Consider the following 16196-nt stretch of genomic DNA (forward strand, 5'->3'; position numbering starts at 1 on the left):
GAGGGCGGGAGTATGGGGAAAGACTCCTTGCTAATGAAAAAAAAAAAAAAAAGTATATATATGTACACACACAGAAGTGGATGAAAATTTTTTTTCTCAATCTATTAATGCAATTTGACTCTGCTCTCTCCATGATTGCACTTTGTAGAGTAATCAGTTCTTCTGAGTGTGGTTTTTTGGGGGGGAGTGAGTGAGTTGAACGGATATCTTTTACATGAAAATAAAAAAATGTATTTTGATTGCTTAAAGTCCTTACTGCCTTTTAAAGAACAGTGGTAGGGTTTTATTTTTTATTTTTTTCCTTGCCATTCACTTGTCTGCCTGTCAGCGCTTTTTACTTTTAACCTGTGACAGAATTAAATAAGCAGGCACTGAAATTGACTTTGTTTGAAATCTCTTTACCAAAAAAAAAGTCAGATAAATGGAGTGAGAGGGGGTTTTCAATAGCTCTTGTGACCGTGTGTATACTTTGTGATATTCAATTAAGACTAGAAGGAAACAACAAAAAGATGTTAAAAAGTATTTTGCATAACCAAAGGATATGTCCACTTTAAAATATTTTTTTGCTTTTTGTTTTTGTTACATATACCCCCAGCACCATGCATTCACCCTGAAAAGAGAGAAAGAAGGAAAGGGAGAGTATGAAATAAAGAAAAACCAGTGGGGCAAAGCTGCCAGGGGTCTGTAATGTGGCCGTGGTTACTGCTCTCTCATAACACAAATGTGAATACAAGGAAAGGGACTACAAGAGCCGATGCGCGACAGGCACTTCTGGTTGGACTCTGGTGACTGTTGAGCTAAACACACACCGCTCTTACATGATAGGAAGGATTTGATTGAATTTTGCATTTGGAACTTGTTGACTTTGAAGCGATCAATAAGAAGACTGTTTATTTTAGATGCACATAATTTGCCCTGAGAAATGTTTTAAGGAGGAAAGAGCACAGCTTTTTTCCCCCGGAGCTGTTGGAGCGAATGGGATTGCCAGATGGGCGATTTCCCTCTGTGATGTTAAAGCTGTAATATATATTCAGAGCAGATTGGGCTGCTGCCTGTGATGAGGAGGATATTACATTTATAAATTTTAAATCGGAGCTCGGACAATGTGCTGAGAGCAGAAATTGGATGGTTTGACTGTTCACCGTATTGATACTTAAATGTGATTTCTGGGTAGTAGTAATAATAATTATTACAGTAATATGTAAAAAACACATTGGGGTAGGCAGTCATATAATTCATGACATTTAACAGCAGATTTAAATGTATAAATTGCCCCCCCTGTCTCTGCTTACTATTAAATAATAGTCACATCATTTATTTCCCTGTGTGTTTAAATGCATGTTGCGCAAGAGATGTTCCTTCAGGAAGCTTGTTATCATATACTAGAATTCTGCAGAGGAAAAGTTTATATGTAATCTATAAAGTAGACACTTGTGCATATGTATAGAGGGGCATCAGTGGTTCCTATTTTGGAATTCTCTTACTTTGATTATTTTTAGATTTTGTTTGTCTCAAATGTGTGGCCTAAAGGAGCCAGAGCTACAAACCTAAAAGGCTGGAAAGTGGGCAAATGCTCACACTCTGGCAGCTCTGCTGTTGCAAATTAAAAGTGTGTTGTGGTCAGGAAATGAAAGCTACAATGTCTCTTTTGAACAAGTCGTTTATCAAGAGAAACATCTATCAGGGACTGCCTTGTCACATTGATCCTCTAAAAGTTAGGTCCGAGGTGGAAGCTGCTTTGATGTTTTTGATCCTAAATTTAATACAACAGAAGAAAAGCAAGGATATTTTGACCAGGATAGATAAAAAAAATGTTTCCTGGAACCAACAAAATCTGTTTATTAGTATTGTACTATGTGTAAGTTTTTTGGATGTAACAGTTGAAAAGGTTGAAGAGGAAACCCCAGCCTTTTTAAATTGACCATTGTACATATTTGTAGTACAGTCAGCTTTGGCTGGCTTCTTGGTTCATATGGACATTTTGAAAGTGATTGTTTTAAAGGGAAAATTATTTTGAAAGTGTTATGGAACAATATGAAGAGAATTAGAGTTTTCATGCATTCAGGTTTTAGAGTGGCTCTCTTCCCTTCATCTTCTCTTTTAGTCTTGTTTCTGTTTCCCATCTTCATTTCATGTGTGACATACTAGCTTTTAGTGGAGAAAGAAACAATTTTTTTCTATTAAAATCATTTCCCAAAACATGCTTGTTCATATCATCTTTATTGTTTATTAATTGTGCATGTGGATCATTGGCAGTATAAATTGCAGGGACTCACAAGTCTTTCATAATTTCAGCTTATGTTAAAAATATAGGTAGGTAACAGATTAAATATGCCATGTATCTTTGAATACTGAATATGTTGCATGCATTATTTGAATTTTAAATGGTATTATTGAAAAAATGACCAACTTTCAAAAAAATTTTTTTTTTTTAGTGAAAGCTGTTAAAAGCAGTCTGTTTCATATTTGCAGGTAATGATGGAAGTGTTCCTTCTTTGGAATAGACTTTTGGATACTTGTCTTTTACTGCTGGTGGCTATTTGCTATTTCATATGGGTCTATCAACAACTAGATTGTGGTAGGAGTTTGGGGAAGTGTAATACTTGCTAATTAATCATGTCTGAAATGAAAGAATCATAGCAGGGTAATAAAAACCTCATTGTTGTTTTCCTGGAAGAGGGTAAGACTTCTGTTTGGAAGCTGTACGTGTGAGTTGACTTGCTTTTTTCTTCTCCTAAAAAGACAGTTTACAGGGGCTCTTGAGAATTATTTCAGGAACCATCTTTTGAAAACAGAATATTTTTCTTTTTCCTGACTGCACTGAATCAGGGAAATTCTTAAAAATGTCTCTGCTACCTTCTGAGTGAAAACATAGAGGTTTTTTTCCGCAGTTCTGTTAAAGACTACTGTGACTGAGTTTCCCAGTGCTTTTTTCCCCATACATAGAACATCTTTTTTGTTGTTTTTATTCATATTAGGCAGGAACTTTGGAGGCAGGTACTTCTGATAGGCATACAAGAGAGCAAAATTTTTGTTAATTACTTTTAGTTAGTATAAGAGTATGACCGGGGGGAGCAAGGGGACAGTACTTCCAGGAATCTAGAGACAGTCTGTATTATAACTTGATGTTTCTAAGTTTAAAATATTAGCTGCCTGAAAAATAGATCAGTAATATAATTATAAGTACATTATTTTTTGCCTGAGTCTTGCAATGTCACATTTTAGGATTTAATGTTTTGCTTAGTTTATGCATGGGGACAGATTCTGAAAGTTTTAAGTGTCTGCAACATTTTTCAGAATTTTCATCTCAAGGTGAAAGACGGCTATGCTGTTTTTGCCTGTGAGTGTTTGGATGTCTTGAATGATTGCCTAATTAAGTAATCAGTTTTAATGGTCCAAAATCAGCAGAATTGCTAGGTGTATTTGAAACAATTGCAGGCTTTTATGTTTTGTACTTTCTAATTTGTTCCTAGAACCTCAGTTTGCTAAAAATGTATGCTGTTTTGCCTGTGATATTCTTGAGTACAAATTTTACATACTTCTTTTGTAAAGTATATTTGTTTTTGTAGAACTAATGATTTTAATTACCAGGAATTTAAATTGATTTGTAAATTTTTTATGGGGAGAAATTGTTCTGCAGAGGTTTGTGTGAAATACTGACCTATAGTACTGATTGATAAGATATGATTGATCAGCATATCTGCTTTTTTATCTTTGGCCACTGATAAACTAGACTAAACAAATGGCACAGAAAACAATGTAATTGTTTTCTTTCAATGAAAAAAATTTAATATAATTGCTTCTTTGGAGATATATAAAAGTTACTGTTTTATTAAAATCAATTAAATTTAGAAATTATTTTGGGGTGCTACTTGGAAGACTTCAAGACCAAAAATTATCCCCCTTTAAATTAACTCTTTCTCTTTCACATACACACACCAGATTATAGCTAATTTCAAAAAATCTTACTAAAAATGAAAGACTTGTAGAAAGACTGTCAATAAATGCCTGTTTAGAAAGTGCTTTTCTAGTTGGGTTTTGTCATTTTCTTCAAATTTTTCCCCTAAACTTGAATTTTTATCAAGTTTCTCATTTAAATTACGGTAGAAATTTCAAGCCTAGATGCTTTGACATGATTGCTGATTACTGAACCTTTTGTTATTTTTGATGTTATCATTTAAATGGCAGTTGTACTTGAGGGGTACTTACTACAAGAAATGCAGATAGTGGAAATAAAAGGTAGGTAAGAATACGGTAAAAATAAATTGTACTGATAAGTCTGAAGCAAATCAAAAGCAGGTTGGGTATGCAAAGTTTCCTCAGGGCAGCAACACAGATGCCCACTCAGGAGCTCTGCCTCAGCTCCGCACACATGCGAGTGCCGTACCTGTTGACGACAATCTTAGTGTAGAGACTGAGTCGGCAGAAAAGATAGGTGACCAGAAACCATCCTAGTGTGAGATATCATATGGCTCTTTCTGTTAATAACATTTATGTACTTTATGCCGCAAATCTTCTTGTTGTCTTGTTATTCGAATATATTGACACTATGCTTCACATTGCTTATGGTGGGCTGTGGTTTCAGAGTACATTAGAAGCAGTGAATTCAAAGGAGAATTTTAATGCAGATGTATTTGTGTGGAATATATGCATAAATGGATGAGTTTGCTTGTATTTGAGCTACTGTGACTTTCACAAAGCATTTACAGCATTACTGCTTCCAGTCATTTTTGAAACTGATACATCGTGAAAGTAGAAATGCGTGATTTATTATATGAAGACCCAAGTATAAACTTTTTTTTACCCTGCAACCTGGCTTAAGTATTTGTAACTTTTATGTTAGGAAATCTTTTTTAGAAAGTATTTTTTTAGGTAAGATAGGAAAGTTTGCTTCCTGTTAGGATTGTGTTCTTATTTTCATGTGAGTTACTAGTGGTGCATAACTTACAGAATGTATTTTCTTATCGTAGAATACATCATGTAAAATACTTATAAAATGTTTTATTTTCCCCAATATCTTATTGTTGAGAATATCTTTTACTCAGTTCCTTGCTTATGAACTTATATGTCTGCTGGCAGTTTATATATTCAACTTGTGAATATATTGCTGGCAGGAAAGCAGAAACTGAATTTTACTTTATCCACCAAAAATCTGATATTTGTTCCCCCCCATCTAATATTTACCTCATGTCAATTTTATGCCTTTTAAACAACTAACAATTGCTTAAATGCCATATACTTAGGACAGTAAACTCATCTGAGAATGAGTGACCTCTCCTTTCATGCTTTGGATTTAGGAAATGTTATTCATGGAAACAGTAACATTCAAAATAATAATTTTAAAGCAGTATAATGTAAAGTCGGGGGTTTCTAGGTGTTGCTGTAAACTTTTTGCAATTCTTCTGATTTATTATCCTTACGTCAACATATATTGTCACCTTCACCTCGGGCTGGCTACATGATTTCTTGGCTTGGTACAAAATTGAAATGGGGGGCACCTTGTTCAAAAATTATTAAGAATTCAAGACAGCAACAGCAGAACATTAAACCAAGCGCAGAGCCCTTCTGTGTGGGGAACCTCTGGGCCTACCCAGATCACAGGTCAATGAAGCAGGCCCTGCCTTCATTACCCACGAACTTTGTGGAAGTCACTGGGTTTCCTTCCTGGCGACTGACCAGTCCACAGTGATTCCACGTGCCCCTGCCTACATGCTGGTGGTCGTTAAGAGCCTTGATGGGAAACTGGACCACTAGGTATCTTCTGCTCTTTCTACACATGAAACAGTGACTGAAATATTTGCCCTTATCTCATGTTGCCTTTTTCGTTCCCATATATTACTGGAATTTTTGTGCAGATATTCTTAAAAGCAGTCCTGTTTTGTAATTGTCTGCAGACAGGTACACACTAAAATATGTATTCCCCAGGCACGGAATGTTTAGGGTGGGAGGATTTCAGTAAGATTTAAAATAAGAGCCTGTGAGTTTCTCCGTTGCTTTGTACCACCGCGACCCCACCCAAGTTTCAAGCACAAGTGAAATAAGTATTTTTAATGTAGATTCTAAATTATCTAAAAATATAGAAAATTCTGACCATTGAGAAATAAAAGCACAGCTTATTAAGTAAGGGAAAAGGGGCAAACATAAAAAATAATTACCTTGTTATAGTAGCAGCAATATTGATGTTTTGACATTAGGAAGTGGTATTGTAGCTGTATAAACATGTGGTGACATGTGTTAGAGCTGTGTTAAAGATGAAAAGTAACTCTTTCATGCAGTGATATTAACTTTGCAGGATGTTATATTGAAATGGTAAACTTCATTTCTGAACTTAAACAGGAGCAATCCCCTTCCCCCTGAAAAATGTAGTCACCATCTTTGACTCCTTTCCCCATTGGTTTGAACAGTCTTAAACTGATGGGTAGATTAAACGTTTATATTGTTGCTTCCAAAGATACTTCTCAATGAGATCAAGCCTCATATCGAGATCCCTAAAACTAAATTTTGAAGTCAACCGGCTTTTTCAGATACGATGGAATGTCCAGCAAGCAATGGATCTGAGTGCACTTGAAGTTGCACCATTTATTTTCAAAAGATATTTCCCACATCAGATGCCTCTGCCAGGAAGAAAAATATCAAAGAGCTCAGAAAAGTAACTATTCTTTTATGTAATCCAAGACTGGTGGTGGGTTGGGGAGGAGGGCTCTAAGGGTATTTCTGAAGAAAGAAAAAAACTGAACTTATTTTGAATGCCTTGTTAGACTTGGTGTAGAGAAATACTATATGTGAGACCTTCTAGAAGGAAAAATCTTTGCCCTGTGTAATAACAAGGCATGCTCTCTCAGTTGACATGTACTTTAATGGGAAGAGGCTTGGAAATAGCTCTTACAACAGTGTCCCATTTAATTATAAAGTCACCCCACAGTTTAGGAATCTTTTGCATTAGAGGCATTGTAAACCTGAATTTTTTAAATAGGTAGTGAGTCAGAATGCATATATTCTGTGTTGAAAAACCTATCTACAAAATCTGTAGTATAATTTAATTTGGGAACCTTCTTTTCCCACCTTGGTCCTATCCTTTGGTATATTATGTTTTCATATTAAATGTTTAGCTTTAAAATAGATTAAACTAGGAATCTGGGTAAATATGTGACAATTTTAGTGCATTCTTATGACAAAAATAGCTGTTTATTTCCTTTCTAGTCACTTCTTCCTTTCCATTTCAAATTGAAGTTAAGATTATAAACTCTTTCTCTTAGATCATATACCTGAATGATGCTAAATTATAAATCTTAATTAGGTATGATTCACTGATTTTAATTTTACAAGATAATTATTCTGAGTAGGATAAAATGTTCCCTTAATATTGAAGGCATTTTCATTACAATACCCATTTAAGATCAGACAAATGCCATTAAATAAACAGAGTCCTATTAGTCTTTAAAGCTTAACAGGTAATACTTTTGAATTTAAATATATGAAGAAATAAGTATATGGATAGGACAGCCTTCCTATTTGCACACTTTGAGTGCTTGTGATAAATTTTGCTACCAGAAATTACATGAATCTAAAAGAATCTTTTCAGTAAAAATTACAGTTTTGATTATCTAAATGGAAGATGCTCTTGTGCATGTGTGCAGATCCATTTCTTTGTGAAGGTACTGATGTCAGGGAAATGCTTTTGGTATTTCTTTATGAGTAATTAGGTTAACGGGGTTAGTTGGAAAATGTATCCTTTCCTGGAAAATGAAAAATTACATTCAAGCAGAGGTAAAAGAGTAGAACATAATCATGACTTTAAGTACTTAAAAAGATATTTTATGAGTCATTTTTAAAGAATAATACTCAATATGTAACTTGTTAAGAATAATAGCCATTTTTACTTTTTAGAGCACATCTGTATTAAAACTGACTTTCCGTTCATGAGTCACAAATCTGGAGTCAATTTTAGGCCCAACTTATAAAAGATGTGGATCTAATCCCCCACACCCCTTTGCTGTGGTATCCTGCTCTTATAGTATTGGTATAAAGTTCTTACAGAGAGATTTTCACTTGAATTACTCAGACAATTAGGCAACATTTTTGAGGGGAACACTAATATGACCCACAGGTAGGCACAGGGATCATCCCCACATGGCCTGAGTCCTTGTCTGACAAATTAGAAGAAGGAATTTTGTATGCCTGCATGAACAGTGCTTTTTCTTTCTATGGGAAGATTTTAAATGTACTAAGTATATGATGTATTCCCTAATTAGAAAAATATGTTTTATGTAATTCTGTGAATACTAATCAGCTAATTTACTTATGGATTGTAAGATAGTAGGACTAAATGTTATTCAGAAATAGATATTTACTGAGTAGTGTCTTTCTAGAAAGAAAGAAAAATCTACCTATATGCAAATCCCTTTTGAGATTTAGGGATTTTTGTTTGTTTTTACTTTGTTTTATGCTTTTGTTCATTTTTTGTTTTTGTTTTTTTTTCCTACTATGGGTGAAATGTCTATCAACAATATTTAAGAAATAAAATTATTAGGAAAAGAATCTAATATTAGAAGTTCTTTGCTGTGCTATATTCTTTTAATAATGAGTACATACAATGCATTATTGCTTGTTTGTGTGTTTGTTTTTGATTTGTGTCTTGTTTTATGTTGTTGTAGCATCAAAGTAAAAAGACCTTACAGGAAACTATTCTGTATTGTTTATTTTTAAAAAATACCCAATGAGAATAGTACAACCTGTGATACAGGTTTGTTTATAATGATGAGCAAAAATCCCCCGTTTTACCCTAATATAATTCTATTTCCTTGAAATCTACAATATCAAAATGCCATTACTACTAACTGCAAACTAGGAGGTATTGATGATATACAGTTGTAATGCACATGTGTACCTAAATTCATATTTTAAAAATATTTTTCTATAGATTCTAATAGCCAGTTTTGCAGGTGTCCTTGTGCTTGGGGCCAGTAAGGATTGGATTTTCTGTTTTGCTCTTTGCAAACTCAACAGAAACCTTACTATCTCATCCATCCTCCTGCTCCTGGAATTCATTCTTACCCATACCTGTGTTTTGAAAGGCTGAAGCCTTTTCTCTGTCTCTCTCTCTCTTTTTTTTAAGTATTGCTCTGTAGGACTATTTATTACCTGATCATCTGGAAAATCATATTTCACTTGAGCCACTGGAATATGATATTTAGATCATGAGGAGGTAGCTTGAAATAATTAAGAAGGTATTGGGCAGTGTACTAGGAGTAAAGTGTGGAAGCATTTTTTGATATGGACAAAGAGTAAAAGACGGTTTTTAGAAATGAGGAAATAGCTAAAGGCAAAAGAAATTAAGGAAATTGTTAAGGAAGCTAAGGATAAGGACTGTTTTCATGTGGCTGTTGCTAAAAGTGATATTGCCAAAAAAAAAAAAATCTGATATAATTATCTGAGAAAGCATTATTTATTAAGAATTAGGAGAAGGCAATGGCAACCCACTCCAGTAGTCTTGCCTGGAAAATCCCATGGACGGAGGAGCCTGGTGGGCTACAGTCCATGGGGTCGCTAAGAGTCGGACACGACTGAGTGACTTCACTTTTCACTTTTCACTTTCATGCATTGGAGAAGAAAATGGCAACCCACTCCCGTGTTGTTGCCTGGAGAATCCCAGGGACTGGGGAGCCTAGTGGGCTGCCATCTATGGGGTCGCACAGAGTCGGACACGACTGAAGCGACTTCGCAGCACCAGCAGCAGCAGCAGCAGCAGCACATTAATTACCACACAATATTATAATCTAAACAAATTATATTCTCCTTTTTTAAAATGGCAGGTTCTGTACCAAATCTTGCATATACATGATTTATAATCACCCAAATTAAAAGAATTGTCCTCCCTTTTCTTTCTTTTAATTTGAAAAAAGTATAAAAAGTACACATGCCTTTAAAGATGATTCATATCACTCTTAGGTTCCTTTTTCTCCTTCACATACTCAATTAGGTTATACCTCAAATGAAGTTATAGAAGAAAATCTACTGAGGGTTAGAATATATCTTTTTTGTCTTCTTTTGGGAAATAATGCATTTATTTTCACTATAGGAGTTCAAATCATTAAAGTGTAGATAGCTATGATTTAAATTGATGTGAGTAAAGTTTAAGGATAAGTTTTATATCTACCCTGTAAATACTAGCTGTACCTTAATGACCAAAAACAAAACAAACAAAGCTTGCCAAAGCTCCATCTCAGACCAGTTAAATGGGAAGTCAGAGGGATGACCAATTTCTTTTTCTTTCTCTACCTCAGTGATTCTAGTGTAAAGTTAGGATTGAGAATCACTTCTCTGAACCAAATATTTATATATTGCATGAGCTCTTAAACTTCTTGTTTTAAGTTTTAATTTTAAAAATTTCATTTTTCCCAGTTTGAAGTCATAAAAATAGATCTACTTAGAATGAATGTACTGATTCATACTAGAGGTAGTTCACTCTCTGACTAAAGTTCAGCAACAGTCTATGAAGAATCATAAGAACATTATAAGAGTACCTCTGAAAAGTGAAAATGATGACATCAGCAGATACCTACAGCCTATTGTACCTTGGGTAAGTCCTTCAACCTCTCTGAGTCTCAGTTACTGATGATTTAAAAGGAAAGTTGATCCAATGACTCAAGATTTTTTTTCAGTTCCATTTAATCCACGATGCTTGGTCATCGACTAGTAAGTTTGAGTCACTTGAATCTTATTGGTGGCCCACCAGAAGCAGAATGAAAAGATTTTTTGTTTCTATTTAAGGAACTCTAGATATTGCCTTGGAAATAATGAAGGAAGTTCAAGGACCATTTATCACTTTGTTAAGCCCTTTAGGAGGGATGGAAACCATTCATTAAATATGCTTACTAATTGGTTACAAGCAAATGTGTCAGCAGTTCTAAGTTGATGAGTGTTAGTTAGCCAGTGCTTTTTTCCTGTAAGATATATAAATAGACTAACAAGAAGATTAACTTAAGCACCAATGAAGTGAGGGGCTTCACATCTCTTAAAAAATATGTCAAAATTATAGATCTGTATGAAAGTTGAATGTTTATCAAACTGGAAGCAACTCCATCTTTTCTCTATTTATCCCTAACTAATCTTTGTTTATCTTCTTTTTACTCCCTGGAATGTTCTTCTCCTCCACCAGTTGAAAACCTACCAGGACTTTGACATCTAGCTCAAATGTTGCATCACCTATGAAAACTTCTTGAGCCACCCTAATCAGGATCCATTTGACATCTGCTTTATATGCTCTAAGCACTTAAAAAAAAAAAAAAATCTCCTTTCAGTCGTTTGCCATGTTTCTTCCTCTGTAGCTTGCTGTGCATTTGTTATTTGTTGATTATGAAATTGTAAACTCCTTGAGAGCAGAACACATTAATTCATTTTTTTCATCTCCTCAACATGTGTGTACAGTGTAGGACCTATAATAGATGCTCAATAAATGTTTGGTGAAGTGAATCGATAACAACTGTCACTTGGTTCATCTTTTATTAATCTGACTTGAAAAAATTGGAAGAGGCCTTTTAAAGTACTTAAAAACAGATCTATTAAAATTGTGTATTTCATTAAAACTGAAATTTCTGTATTCTATAATCACTAAAGACTTTATAATCTTATAATTCTGAAAAATAGTTTTATAATTATATACCCAAAAAAGAGCTTATAGTCATTTGTTCTGTTTTCATATCTCTGGATACGAGAGCATTAAAGCTATTTTATAAAAACAGAACATTATAATGATATGTAATAAAAATCTGCAACCATGACTTCAAATCACATATGCTTTTCAAATATGCTTTACATATTTAAATATTTTTGCTTTTGTGTTTGTAGTCAGAAAAATTTGAGGGTATCGAATCATAAAGTATTAGGCACGGGGACTTCCAAATCAACTTCTTGCCAACATAGGGTTGATTGGCACTTGGTTAGTCAGCCTTTGGTTGAACATGGGAAATCAGCACCTCCTAAGGCCTTTCTTTCTATTTTGTCCTTTCTCAGATAAATAGGCATTGTGCAGATATGTGCCTGGCAGTACTCAAAACAGATTTCCTTGGGAACATGATGGTATTTAGGGTGCTAAGATATGAAATGCAAACTAGCTGATTTATAATTAATATGATAACTTTCACTGATGCTGTAGTTTGTAAATGCCTTTGATTAACACTTTAATTGACATACTTTTGTTTCATATTTAGTGTCGGATGCTAGTCATTTATTTTGTACTAAATACTGGGCCGCAAACAATTTAGCTGGAGTTACCCCAGTGACCCTGTCTTCTAGTGGTTCAAATGTATTACCGCTCAGTTTGTGTATTTGTGGAAGGGTCAGTTTATTTCTTAAACCTGTCACTAATGTTACAACATACAGCATTACAAAATTTTCTAAGGGAAATCCAATTTGAGCAAATGTTGAAATTGTAATGTGTTAGTCAACAGTATCTTACAAAGTCTCTCTTTTATATTTGTGTATTTGAACCTAAAGATAGATGTACCAGAGAAAAGTACCTGTTCACATTGCTGCATGAAAGACCTCAGAAAAAACAAAGGCTCTATTGTCATTCTTCTAAAAACACAGTTTTACTAAGGAAACCTATAACCTTTAGTGAAAGCTCACTGGTTTTCTTCTAATATGGACTCTTCAAATCTGAAAAGTTCTAGATGCTATCTTACCACTTAATATTGAAATCTAGGTTGATCTCATACACTCCATGTAAGAGAAAATATCTCCAGTGCTGATTGTTGAACCTGAATTATTACAAAGACACACTGTTAAGTGAGCCACAGGGAACAACTGTTGTTTAGTCAATTGCATGAAAACAACTGCACCTTCAACAAAGAGCTTCAATAGTAAAGAAGTATAGTACATTAGAAGCAGAATAGTAAAGATTGTGAAACAGTAGGTGAAAAGTAGCAAGAGTGTTTTTGCAGTTTGACTGCAATAATCTTTTTAGTTCCTTTAGTTAAATTAGCTTTTCTGGAAACCAGTAATCTCCAAGCAAGTTAAAATTGCTTAACTATAAATTGAAATCCATAAGGTTGAGAGTAACGACTATGAATTATAAAACCTTGATGATGGTGGCTTGCCAACAACCAAACTAAATCAAGGGAGGATTTAAAAGACATAGGCTTAAAATTCTGCCTGATTAAAATCAGGAAGTTGGGGGATTTTAAACTAAATAAGAAATACCCATGCAGATTCTTCACATCTAAAATGTCGGCCATATTTCCGTTAGTAGTAATGTATGTTGATGGTCACTAAATATGAGCCATGGTTAAAAGTCACGGTCAATAGTTTCTTTTGTTGCTATTCTTTTTTTTTCTTGCCCTCATAAGCATAACTGCCAGCTGTTAATCATTGAATTTTTTGTTAGATCTACACATGGCAATTCTTGAAGAATGTGAAGCTGTAATTGTCCCCTTGTCTTAAAATCAGAAATAAAATTATTTCAGGTGAATACAGCTCTGTGCCTGTGTATGTATGAGTATTCGGAAGAGAAACCTGTGAAAGAGTTGACAGCATTGATAGCTCTTTCATTCTGAATGGGCCAGTTAGTAGCGCCATACAGATACCATCTAAGTGAGCCAATTTAAATCTCTCCAAATTCTTAACTAAGTGGCCCAGGTCTATCTGAGAGGTGGTACTTACTTGTCCCTTAGGTGATCAATTCTGGCATGATATTCAGTAAATAAGATTTATGAGGAATTAATTAAAACTGAATTAGTTAAAATTGAAATTGGATATTAAAGTATATAGTTCACCCTAAATTGACTTGGATATATTTGTCAGACATGCATGAAAAGAATTTTTAAAATAGATTCTTTGCATTAGAATAAAGACTAGTCACAGATAAGCCAGTTAAAATTTGCTCGCCTGATACGGTTGTTTCCTTGAATAACTGGCCACACCTTCTTTTAGCACTCCCCTCTTTGTCCAGGGTTTAGTCTCATCATGCACGTGTCCTTGAAGAAATGTAGCATCTTTCACAAGATTTTGTACAAGTGAAATCAGATACCAGTTTTTATTGCAGAACCGAGCCTACAAATGTTTCTCTTTAAAGACGTTTTTAATAGAAACAGTAAGGTATAAATCATTTAAGCAATTACCTGGACATTGTGGAGATGGGGCTTGGCTTGTTCTGTAGCCCCAGATGTTTCCAGATTCCAGTAATAACTCGGCCCAGATATTTACAGCTTAATTTTCTGTGCATGTGCACTTGTCCACAAATGGCTCCTACTTCCCATTTTCTGTTGGACAACTGGGCCACTTAGAGGTACAGAAAGTGATTTCAGCGTAGGTGGTGACAAACATTAATGGTTATAATAAGTTGCTTCTAGAAACTTTGATCACTTAAAAAAATAGGCTAATTCTTAGAGGATTTTATACTAAGAAATAAATTATTAAATGGCATTTTCCTTTACAGATGGAGGTGGGGGGAATAACGTCTCCCCATCCCTCAGAATTATATTCAGCCTCGATCTACTGTGTGATAGAAGTAATTTTTTTTTTTAATGTGTCTTCTGGCACTGGTTGAGTTATCATGCAGGCTGCTAGTTTTCTTTGCATTACTACTCCACAGTTTCTCTTGTTCTTACTAGAAACTAAACAAATGGAAAATAATGATTGGTAACCATCTGCTGTGCAGAAACTTCACATAGAGCAGTTAACTCTATTTTGTAAAACAAGACCAAATGAGTGAATTATACTGTTGCCAGTAAATAGCAACATGAAGTAGAGCGTTCCTTTGGACAAAGCAGGATCATAGGGAGCCAGCATTTATTATGGGAAGTCAGTTGGGTGGGCTGTGGGGTTGAATGTGGCCCAGGCATTTGTGTGTGTGTGTGTGTGTGTGTGTGTGTGTGTACTGCACTGTGTGAAGAGAATGGTGGTTTCCTCTCTACCTGTACCTCGTGTCTCCATTCTTGCCCTCATAATTCCAATCAAGTGAATCGAAGCAATGCATATGCAGATAAATCAGTTCAGTCACATCGACCTATATCTTTTTGTTTGCTTAAAAAAGTCAGAATCCATAAAGCCATAGAGAATAAAGATTTATAAAAGTATGTAGGCTTCAGATCAGAATCGTGTTTTTTTCCTCACCTATACATATTATAATGACTAGAGGCTAGCCATTTGGGCTTTAAATCATTCTGTGGTCTTATCCTTTGCCTAAAGAATACTGGGAATCAGATTGAGTATATGTCCAAAAGATATTGACGGGCAATGATTATTCATATAGTTGCTGTTGAAGTATGCATGCTATATTGAGGGAGGACACGTAATGGAGTAGACAGAAGCAAGTGGTTACAAAGAATTTATTCAAATGGACCAGGTAATACTTGTTTTATAGGTGTCCATATAATCAATCAGTCTCTTTCTCTCTCCCTTTCTCCATCTATAAAACCTGTTTATCAATGTACTTAGACATTCAAAACATACATATTCTCTCTACCTTTCACTTACTCGATACTGGGGTTTTGCCATACAGCAAGAAAAGTTGTTTAAAATGGGCAGTATATTGAGTTCAAAGGACCCATACAGTTCATAAATTCTCTGGTGTCTACTGGATTTTTCATCAGGGAGACTTCCAATAAAAATGATCTATTTTAGAAATAATATTGTTTAGTAGGTTGAAATGTGGTGTAATAAAATTAGACCTTCAGTCTTCTAAAGTTACTACTTAGATGGCACCCTTGGGATGGTAAAATGGCTGTATAAGCAGATGAATCAGACAGCTCCACTGATGGGTACATTTGTCAGTCTCTGTTACAGATATAATATATTCTTATATCTGTAATCCTGACACTGTTACATCCAAATGAAATCAACATGAGGTTGTCATCTTTAAGCAAATATGTTAAGTGTTGTCTTTTGTGCTTTGGATTTGAAAGAAAGGGGCCCAGGGGAGGCCGCATCATGCAAATGGAACAAATCCCATTTCTTCTGAGCTGTGCTGTTTTCCCCTCCATGGCAGCTGGCTGTGTTATCTTTGTGTGTTTCTCTGAGTGCTGACAATTCTTTCAGTGATCTAAGTTAGGGCACATTAGAAAGTGGAAGCAGCTGTCTGTCGCTATACTGAGAGACGTGTTTGCTCTACTGCAAAGATGAAGGACCATGAATCCTTGACACACTCCCCCCCCTCCCCCCTGTACTTTCCAACATGATCAACATTCAGACGCACAGAT

The 16196-nt window shown here is 34.9% G+C and overlaps 1 protein-coding gene across 7 annotated transcripts in view; it reads left to right on the forward strand.

The window, feature by feature from the left end:
- FIGN (fidgetin, microtubule severing factor) overlaps window positions 1-16196 on the forward strand; it is a 136190-nt gene that overhangs the window by 1906 nt on the left and 118088 nt on the right. Inside the window, exons 1-3 of one of the 7 annotated variants that reach the window (XR_011570945.1) lie at window positions 1-6649; window positions 10402-10579; window positions 11159-16196. The exon at window positions 11159-16196 is cut by the window's right edge and continues 37971 nt beyond it. The exons of 3 other annotated variants lie outside the window; for them this stretch is intronic. The gene's annotated coding sequence lies outside the window, so the exon portion shown is untranslated. 3 more of the 7 variants (XR_011570939.1, XR_011570938.1, XR_011570941.1) reach the window with 3 other exon arrangements.

Source organism: Bos indicus, chromosome 2 (genome assembly GCF_029378745.1).
Source record: "Bos indicus isolate NIAB-ARS_2022 breed Sahiwal x Tharparkar chromosome 2, NIAB-ARS_B.indTharparkar_mat_pri_1.0, whole genome shotgun sequence".
Taxonomy (NCBI): Eukaryota; Metazoa; Chordata; class Mammalia; order Artiodactyla; family Bovidae; genus Bos; species Bos indicus.